This window comes from Dama dama, chromosome 25 (assembly GCF_033118175.1).
Source record: "Dama dama isolate Ldn47 chromosome 25, ASM3311817v1, whole genome shotgun sequence".
NCBI classification, from domain to species: Eukaryota; Metazoa; Chordata; class Mammalia; order Artiodactyla; family Cervidae; genus Dama; species Dama dama.
The window spans coordinates 47,401,209-47,412,089 of NC_083705.1; positions in this window are offsets into that span (position 1 = coordinate 47,401,209).

Consider the following 10,881-nt stretch of genomic DNA (forward strand, 5'->3'; position numbering starts at 1 on the left):
TTTCAGTGGGTGTACGGGGAGAGAAGCCCATCATAAGTCAGGGAAGACCTGTACGGTTTAACAGTCTTCTTAGGTGATTTCCCCTGTAATCAAAGCTTGAGAACTGCTGCTTTATATGAGAAATACAGATACTTTGAAGAAATAAAGTTTAAATATTTAAAGTTTATGAATTAATATACAGGGTACCATTTATGTTGCATTATGTATTCTAGTCTGTTGATTTAGAGTAATGTCTGTTACTTACATTGTAGTCCACAAATTCTGAAGTGAACGTCTTTTACTTTTATCGATGCATTTGAATTTCAAATGTCTAACATTTCCTAGGAGTCATTAGTCCACATTTTTCTAAATGAATCGTCACAATCAGGGCACAGCTTCTTAGCTAAGCTTCTAAATCATTGTCTTTGATGGCAGAACTGGTAATAGGGCTTGTCTCCCCACCAAGAAGGCTTTTAGCCTCTAATTGGCTTTTATTTTTTGAAATGTAAAGTCATTCTCCTTCAAGGAAAAATATTCCATCAAATTTCCCACTAGCTGACCTTTTGAAGCCAGTCTTTTCCAAACTAAAGTGCATCAGAAAAATCTAGAGAGCTGTGGAGTCTGCGAGTCCTCTGACTCTGTCAACCCGGGATGTGGTGAGTATGGACTGTGAAAGTGGATGGTCACATCCCAAGCAAATCAAATGCATTAAGTGATGCCTTAAATCTTAGTTCCCTAGATTTCTGCCCGTAGGATGATATAACAGTGGGCACAGACTTTTGCTATACTCTTTGGTAACCCGATATTCTCAGTTCTATTCCTACATCTGGGCAATTAGGCATGTTTTCTCCCTGAGGCAAAACCCTCCACCAACCTTCCTTGGAACTAGAGCACTAGGAGCAAGATTTTCACTGGAGATAAGGAGGCAGGGATTTTATCAAGCTATTTCTTCTGTTAGTGGATGAGCAGGTGCTGAGACTTGTCAGTATATTGAATATATTGAATGTATTCATTTTTGATCAAATAAACCAAGACCTTGGCCTCGGTTTATGCAGTCAATTGTGGATAATTGGGGTTCCAAATGGTAGATGCTTTTTGAAAATAGTGGCTACAGAAAAAAAATCAGAGTCCTACTTATATTTCAGAGAGAAGACCTGGGCTAAAGCTTTGACCTTTGCAGCCAAAATATATATGAGAGCATTCCCACTCACCTACATGGGCATTCTCACCAGCCAAAAAGTATCTTTGAATAAGAATAAGAATCCAGTGCTGGGAAAGATTGAAGGCAGGAGATGAAGAGGGTAACAGAGGATGAGATGGTTGGATGGCATCACTGACTCAATGGACATGAGTTTGAGCAAACTCCGGGAGGTAGTGAAGGACGGGAAGCCTGGCGTGCTGCAGTCCATGGGGTTGTAGAGTCAGACACCACCAACTGAACAACAACAAAAGGATCTAAACAGTTGCTAGAAGGTGATTTTAATTCCCTGGTGGCGGTTTAGTCACTAAATCATGTCTCTTTGCAACCCCATGTACTGTAGCCCGCTAGGCTCCTCTGTCCATGGGATTTTCCAGGCAAGAATACTTGAGTGGGTTGCCATTCCCTTCTCCAGGGGATCCTCCTGACCCAGGGATTGAATCTGGGTCTCCTGCATTTACAGGTGGATTCTTTACCATCTGAGCCACCAGGGAAGCCCATTAATTCCCTACTTCTATTTAGACTGTCTCCTTATCCCTCCTTTCAGCTCATTTCACTCCCCACTCCCCAGCTAAGAGGATATAATGTTATCTGATAAAGTAGCAGTTGTGTCCCATAAGCCCTGTCCCTTTCCTCTTGTGAATCAACTAGTCCAGGAAGCAGGTATTCTCTGCCTCACAGTTTATCAGGAGAGGGTTTCAAAGCCCTGACTGGACTGTGTGAAAGAATTTACTTCTGTCTTTGTAGAAAAGGGGCAACTAGCTAAGATTATTTTAGCTGATTTTATTTCAACCTTGTCAAATGTATGTCAGTCTGCATTTTTTAGCTGATTTTACTCAACTTCGTCAAATGAATGTCAATCTGCATAAGAAGGGCAAGATTGCCCTCTGCTGCCTAAAGGTAAAACAGCTGCGCATATTCATAGATCAGGCTTTCCCAGCATAAAATTCCTTACACTAGTAGCCAGAGGAGAGTCCCCTTTGATAAAAGAAGTTCTGGCCTCACTGGAAATGCATAATGAACTCTGAGATAGTGAAAACTCCAAGAGGCCATATCTTGAAGTAACTCGTTTACCTAGGTCTCTTCCAAATTGAGTGTCTTTAAGAGCCTATAAAGGGCTTCCCAGGTGGTTCAGTTAGTTGTAAAGAATCTCCCTGCAATGCAGAAGACTCAGATTCAATCCCTGGGTCGGGAAGATCCCCTGGAGGAAATGGCAACTCACTCCAGTACTCTTGCCTGGGAAATCCTAAGAACAGTGGATCCTGACTGGCTACATTCCGTGAAGATCGCAAAGAGTCAGACAAGACTTATCGACTAAACAACAAGAACCTATAGACAGCACATGTATTCTCTAAGGCAACACATAAATGGCACTTCCCACAGGCCATTGTGAATTAAATGCAATTATCTATACCTCCTGGTGGCTCAGACAGTAAAGCGTCTGCCTACAATGCGGGAGACCTGGGTTCAGTCCCTGGGTTGGGAAGATCTCCTGGAGAAGGAAATGGCAACCCACTCCAGTATTCTTGCCTGGAAAATCCCATGGATGGAGGAAGCTGGTAGGCTATAGTCCATGGGGTTGCAAAGAGTCAGATACGACTGAGCGACTTCACTTTCACTTTCATACCTCCCTGGATGGCACCATTCCACCCTCAATTCCACAGTAACCCTGCCTCTTACTCCCCCAAACTCCCCTCATCCCATCTCCCTTCCAAGTCAAATATGAAATAAAACTATTTTATGATGAGACCAGAAAAATTTAACTATAAAAAATTTCTCCATGATTTGATCTCCTCTTCCCACCACTGTGCATTATGTATATGCATTATGCATTGACCAAACCTCCGCCATCAGCAGAAATACCTGCTCACCCGTAAAGAACAACATTCTTTCAACATTAATAAGACAATTCCTTAAAGATAACATTCTTTCTTGATAGAGGTTGCATGGTGCTTAGATCTGGATTATGTAAACTGTCAATAATATATTATTTAAGGTACAGCCTCTGTCTCAAAAAATGTGTATAACTGTGCCTTGACTTCTAACAGGTGGAAGAGTTCTTAGAGCTTTCTGAAATGCTCTTTCTGGGCTGCAATCCTCACATTTGGCTTGAATAAAAAATGTTCATTTCTTTCTAAGATCAACTGATTGATTTTTCATTGACACATGCTTGGTGTAGTAGGCAAGATATCAGAGACAGTTGACAGAGACACCTGGATTCTACCTGGAACCGGTGCTCAGTACAAGCATGGGCCCATTGAGCCCCACAGGCTTCTTGGTATTCCTCGGGTGTTGTAGTGAGCTCTCTTGATACTCAGATCTTATTGTTTGAGACAAGATACTCAGATCTTATCTCAAGCTGGTTTTCACTTAAGACATGGAGTCTTAAGGTGCACAGGTGCTTTTCCTAGGCAGGGCCCGGGGGTCTGTGCAAGAGAGTCAGGGAATCATAGATGGCTGGATTTTGTTAAATTTGGCTTGAATTGGAAAAAACTGAGTTGATATGTAGTCTGAACAAAACTTTTGCTAGTGAAATGAGACTGAATTATGCAGCTCTGGTGAATAAAGGGATATTTTGCTCCTTTTGGTCACAAGGCTTCCTCAGGCAACTGAGAACCTTGCGAGAGTGTCTGAGGATCAGCTCTGGTAACATGCAGAGGTCCCATAGGGAAAGCCCTACCACCACCATTAAGTCAGTATTGCTCCAGGGTCATGATGGAGACTGACCACCTGGTGGTAGCCTCTGAGCACCTGTGACAGTTTTGGACTGTCTGTCATTGGGAGAAACCAAGCCACATAAAAGAAGTTGAACTGACCCAAGGGTAACTCCTTGGGGAGCTAGACTCAGAGATAGCAGACATGTGGTCCTCCACACTGGGCTCAGAAAGTTGCTGAGATCATATCTCATATCTGAATTAGGCTATGAAAGAGAAAGTTTCCCAGTGTTTTCCAACTCTTTGCCACCCCACAGACTATATAGTTCATGGAATTCTCCAGCCAGAATACCAGGGTGGGTATTCTGGTATTCAGAATACCAGCCTTTCCCTTCTCCAGATCTTCCCAACCCAGAGATCAAACCCAGGCCTCCTGCATTGCAAGCAGATTCTTTACCAGCTGAACCACCAAGGAAGCCCAAAAATTACTGGTGTGGGTAGCCTATTCCTTCTTCAGCAGATCTTCCAGACCCAGGAATAGAACCTGCAGGTCTTCTGCATTGCAGGGGGATTCTTTACCAGCTGCACTACCAGGAGAGTCAGGTTATGAAAGTAATCCTGGGAAATTGTGCCTCAAAGACCAAACAGCTCCCTTGCAACAGTCACCTATGGGAGCACCAGCTGGGTTTAAGTATGCTTGCAAGTACTTATTTGGAAAGTAAAGATCAGGCCTGAAATGGCCACGTTGGGGTTGTGACACTCCAGAACAATTTTCAGCTGGCAGTTAGAGCCATCAGTCTTCTGGATATGTGCCTGCAGGATCTACTGGAAGCAACAGTGGTGTTTTCATCTTCTCTAAATTTAGATTAGCAGGGGAAAATATTTGTAGGGCTAACTCCATGGATCCTTTGAATTGGAGAAACATCTGAATTGTTAAAATTTTAGAGCCCTCATTTTAAACTAATGTACCTATTTTAATTGGTAGGCAGAAGCCCTAAAAAGCTTCAAAATTCCAAAATAAAAGATTTGTTGTAGAAGGCTGCATTCATGCTAAGTTGCTTCAGTCATATCCAACTCTTTGCAACCCTATGGACTATAGCCCGCTAGGCTTCTCTGTCCATGGCATTATTCAGGCCAGAATACTGGAGTGGGTTGCTGTACCCTCCTCCAGGGGATCTTTCCAAGCCAGAGATCGAACCTGAGTCTCTTGCGTCTCCTGCATTGGCAGGCAGATTCTTTACCACTAGCACCACCTGTTGTTCAGTTGCTCAGCTGTGTTCAACTCTTTGTAACCCAATGGACTGCAGCGTAATGAAACTCATGCCCACTGAGTCGGTGATGCCATCCAACCATCTGTTGTCCCATTCTCCTGCCTTCAGTCTTTCCCAGCATCAGGGTCATTTATAATGAATCAGCTCTTTGCATCAGGTGGCCAAAGTATTGGCGCTTCAGCTTCAGTCCTTCTAATGAATATCCAGGATTGATTTCCTTTAGGACTGACTGGTTTGACCTCCTTGCAGTCCAAGGGGCTCCCAAGCGTCTTTTCCAACACCACAGTTCTAAAGCATCAATTCTTCGGTGTTCAACTTTCTTTATGGTCCAACTCTCTTTATGGTCCAACTCTCACACCCACACATGACTGCTGGAAAAATCATAGATTTGACTACACGGACCTTTGTTGGCAAAATAATGTCTCTGCTTTTTAATATGCTGTCTAGGTTTGTCATAGCTTTTCTTCCAAGGAGGAAGCGTCTTTTAATTTTGTGGCTGTAGTCTCCAGCTGCAGTGATTTTGGAGCCCAAGAAAATAAAGTCTGTCACTGTTTCCATTGTTTTCCCATCAATTTGCCATGAAGTGATGGGACCGGATGCCATAATCTTCTTTTTTTGAATGTTGAGGTTTAAACCAGCTTTTTCACTCTGGGATACCCCTTAAGGAAACTATCTAAAGATGAACAAATCAGTTGTAAAAAATCCCAGTTCTGTTTCAGTGGTAAAGATTAGTCTGAAGCACTTTATTGAACTGTTTTGCAGAATTTAAACCCTTCCCCCCATCTTTAGTGCTCAACCACCAGATCAACTGGAGCCTAAGGGATGTTGATGTTGACTTTATCGACCTTCTTGACTTCAAGGAAAGCTTAGGATCTGTCAAGCTTTGCCCCATTTTTACGGTGAATTCACCTCTGCTCAAACACCTTCATGAATATGCATATGACCTTAACTTAAAATATCCCCAATTTTGCTCTTTGGGGACATACTGCTTTGGAGGAGATCACGGGGATTCTCTTTACCTGCTGCAAGTAATTAATCCTTCCTTCTCCTGATCAGTGGCTTGGTTGTGTCTATTGGCTTGGTACCCACCAAGAGTTGAACCGTTTTGTGGTGGTTGTGGTTTAGTCACTAAATTGTATCCAACTAAAAGAAGGTAAATGGGGCACTGGCTTATGATGCAGCAGAGAAAAGGAAGGTCAAATTAAAATGCTTGTACAGACTAGAAAGAGCAAGACTATTTGCCTTGAAGAAGCCAGGAACTTTCAGGAATTAGAGGCGTTTGGTACAATGGAAGAAAGGGGACTAAATACAAGGGCTTTATTTGAAGTCTGCATGGAGAGTAGTTAAACCTCTGTCTGCAGCCCTACCTTGTGCAGTCAGGTGGTTGCTCCATGCTGCCCCTCCCAGAAGAATGTTTGGTTTATTCTCAGAGAGCCTGCAGCCTTCTGAGACACCAGGGTCTGAGGAGGACAAAGATGAAGTGGGCTTGGATATTGGGAGAGTAAGTTACAGTCAGCATCCTGAATAAGACTTCCTCTGCCAAGCCCCTTCCTGCATGCAACGCCAGCAGGCTTAAGTTGCAGGGAGATTGGAAGAAACTTCTCTAAAGAAACTTAACAACCCCTACAGAATGTTATTATAAAAGGAACAGGCTCAGAACAGAGAATAATCCTGAAAACTTAAAAAAAGTGGCAGTTGAAACTTTTTTTAATCAATAGAATGAATGGGAAGATAAAGTTAAGGAGAACTCGAATGTAAAACAACTAAATGATAGAAATTAGTTCTAAATGATAGAAATTAAGCACGAAGAACAGAAGGAAAAATAAACTGCCCATCAGATTGTAATTCAGTAAAGTTCTCCAGTCTGTACACACACACACACACACACACTTGAAATTATAGAAAGAAAAGTTAAGGAAATCTCCCCTAAAGTAGAACACGTATTTAATAATAGAAGGCTCATTAGGACCAAGATAAGGAAGAAAGTCATCAAAGACAACACAAAAAGCCTTTCTCAGAACTGCAGGGCACCAATTTCCAGAATGAAAAGGCTGCTCACCAGGATGGAAGGTAAAAGACCTACACCATCATCATGTAATTTCAGAACAATAAGGCTAAAGAAAAAGAGATCTAAACTTTTCAGAGAAAAAAAGTGACAGGTAACCCAGAAAGGACAGGGAATAAGAATGGATTCTTCAGAGAAATACTAGAAGGCAGAAGAAAATGAAAGCAATGTCTTCTAAAGCCTTAGAAAAATAATTTATTTTCAACCAAGATTCTATACCCAACTCCACACATCCTTCTTTGAAAAGCAGCTGGAAAATCCTGCCCACCGACATGAAGCTGTGACCCAGGTAAAAGGAAGATATGAAATTCAGGGAAGAGATCAAATGTGGAGTGGAGATGGGAGCTGCTGATCCAGGTGAGGACTGCCATGAGCCCACGTTGCAGCAGAACGCTGGAAGCTTCTAAAAGAAACTTGTCTTGGAAAATGGTAGTAGAGGGTATGGAGATGTAAACTAACCTTACTGCAGTAAACCATTTTGCAATATTTATGTGTACCAAATCATCACATTGTGCATAACTTACTACATTATTGACATATATGTATGCCAATAATACCTCAATAAAGTTTGGAGGAAAATTGACTTTTGGGAAAAGTGTAATGAAAGGTACAGAAAAGAACTGTTCAAGTCAGATACTCAAGGAAAACATTTTAAAAGAAAGAGAAAACTATCAAGTCCATGAAGAAAAGCTGTACTAGGAAAATGTAATCATAGAATATGATTAGAGCATATTTGTGAACCTAGTAACAATAACACCCTGTTGTTGCTATTGTCTGGTTGCTGAGTTGTGTCCTGACTCTTTGTGACCCCATGCTCTATAGCTCTGTCCATGGGATTCTCCAGGCAAGGATACTGGAGTGGGTTGTCGTTCCCTTTTCCAGGAGATCTTCCCAACCCAGGGATCGAACCCACGTCTTCTGTACTGGCAGGTGGATTCTTTACCACTGAGCCACCTGGGAAGCCCAGTAACACCTACTATGCCTTTAACAAAAAGTTGATATATATTAGGATGGAGGGAAGACATGAAAGGGGGTGAATTAAAATCCACATCTTCTGAAAAAGTTGAAAGAAGGTTCTAAAGTGACAGAGAGTAACGTATTTGGACACAGGAACGGAAGCCTACACAGGTATGGCTATGTGGTTGCCTGGCACAGTGGGAATCAGCTGAGGGTCCACAGTACAAGAGCCTGGTTTCCTTTCAGGCCTTCTACTACAATTTGATTTTCAGAGTGTGCTTCTCAGCATCAACTAGGAACTTGTTAGACACAGGATCCCAGGACCCAGACCTACAACGTAAGTGCACATTTTCACGGCATCTCCTGGAGATGCCTGTGCCCAGTACAACTCAAGAAGCACCGTCCAGCAGTCACAGCGCAGGTGTGTGGGGATGTAGTAAAGATCAGTGAAGCACGTGGATGCAGTGGGCACAGGTCACCAGGGGCTCGGGTGTGACCTCAGCTTGCCATCCCAGGTCCTTCAACCTTTCACTTGTCTAGACTGTCCTAACCCGCCCGCGCAGTACAGACTTCATGTGTCTACAGATTTTGGCTTCATTTTGGTTTTGGTACATACTTTACACATTTTGGCACCTACTTTATTTTTGTACCTAATTTTGTGATTTTTACACCACAAAATCTGTCTTTGCAGATGTCATTGTTCTTACATTGTTCCTGTCTGTATATTTTATTACCAAGATCATGTAACTCTTGATACAGTCTAAACAATTAGGTTCTATCACTTCTTTTTAGGCCATGCTGTGTGGCATGTGGATCTTCGTTCCCTGACCAGGGGTCGAACCTGTGCCCCATGCAGTGGAAACACGGGGTCTTATCCATTGGACTGCCCAGGAAATTCCAGAAACTGGATTCTGTCGATTCTTCATTATATGCCAGAAGAGACCAGAGGGGTACAATAAATAGAAGTCTGCTCTCTGGGAAAGAGAAGGAAAATAAACCACAGGCACAAGAGCTTTGCTGGGATGCATGCCAAGTTGCTTCAGTAGTGTCCGACTCTTTGTGACCCTATGGACTGTCATCAGGCTCCTCTGTCCATGGGATTCTTGAGGCAAGAATACTGGAGTGGGTTGCCATGTCCTCCTCCAGGGGATGTCCTGATCCATGTCTCTATGTCTCCTGCATTGGCTGGCAGGTTCTTTACTACTAGCGCCACCTGAGATAAGAGTGGTCCCCTAATACTTCCACTGAAATCTGAGGACTAAGTTAAGAAGGTGTCAGTTACAAAGAGTAATCTTTTGATTCCCAGTCCTGCTTACCTATGTCTTTATTATACTTTTATATCTTACATTTTGTAGTATTTCCAAGTATTGCAAGAAAAGCTATTTGTTGCTTCCACTGTAAAAAGGGGACTGGAAAAAAATCTAGATAAATCATAGCTGGTCTTTGAACTACATTATGAAAACAATTTAAAATAATTCTTTGTAATATGAATTTTTTTAAAAACTGAGGGAAAAAATCCAAACTCAGGCACTATGATTTTAAAGAAATAAAAGTCAAGTATAGTTGTGAAATGAATCAGACATTTTGGTGTTATAATTTGTGAATACAAAGTTTTGGTTCAAATGCCAAATTAATTTCCCAAGATCAGATAAGAAGTTAATTACAAATCTGTCAAAGGCTGTCTTAAGACAGTCATAAGAAAGGCTTAATTATGAAGTTTCAAAAAGAAAAACCCCTATGATTAAAGATCTTATCTCCTTTATTAAAATGAGGATAAGTTGATGCAAATTGGCTCTGCTTTGAAGTGACCCTAGCAAACAAACTACTGGAGTTACTGGAGAATTGACAAGATGCTACATTTTTAGAATCACTAAAGAGGAATTATTAAGTCTCCTCTTATTAATTAAAAACAAGAAATTCCTTATTCTGTGGTGTTCTCCCAAACACCATTCATTGGCAAAAAAGAAACTCATAAATTATTCCTTATGAGAGAATATGGAATTTGCATAAAGAATTCTAGGGCCCAGAAGAATCTGCCATAAACACACATTTCTTTTTTCATTGAAGTACAGCTGACGTACAATACTAAATAAGTTACATAGTGATTAACAATTTTTAAGATTATCATCCTCCATTTATATTCATTACAGAATCCTGGCTAAATTCCCTAGTACTATACAATATATCCTTGTAGCTGGTTTTATACTTAAACGTTTATATCTCCTAACCCTCTATCTATCCCTATACTGCCCCTCCTCTCTTGTCTCTCTGCACTAGTAACCACTAGTTTGTTCTCTGAATCTATGAAACATCCTTTTTGTATCTAGATATAGAGATCTCTATAGATTCAGAAAACTAAGATCATGGCATCCGGTCCCATCACTTTATGGCAAATAGACGGCCAAACAGTGGAAACAGTGGCTGACTTTATTTTTTTGGGCTCCAAAATCACTGCAGATTGTGATTGCAGTCATGAAATTAAAAGGCACTTACTCCTTGGAAGGAAAGTTATGACCAACCTAGACAGCATATTAAAAAGCAGAGACATTACTTTGACAACAAAGGTCCATCTAGTCAAGGCTATGGTTTTTCCAGTAGTCATGTATGGTTCTGACAGTTGGACTATAAAGAAAGCTGAGCACAGAAGAATTGATGCTTTTGAACTGTGGTGTTGGAGAAGACTCTGAGAATCCCTTGGACTGCAAGGAGATCCAACCAGTCCATCCTAAAGGAAAGCAATCCTGAGTGTTCATTGGA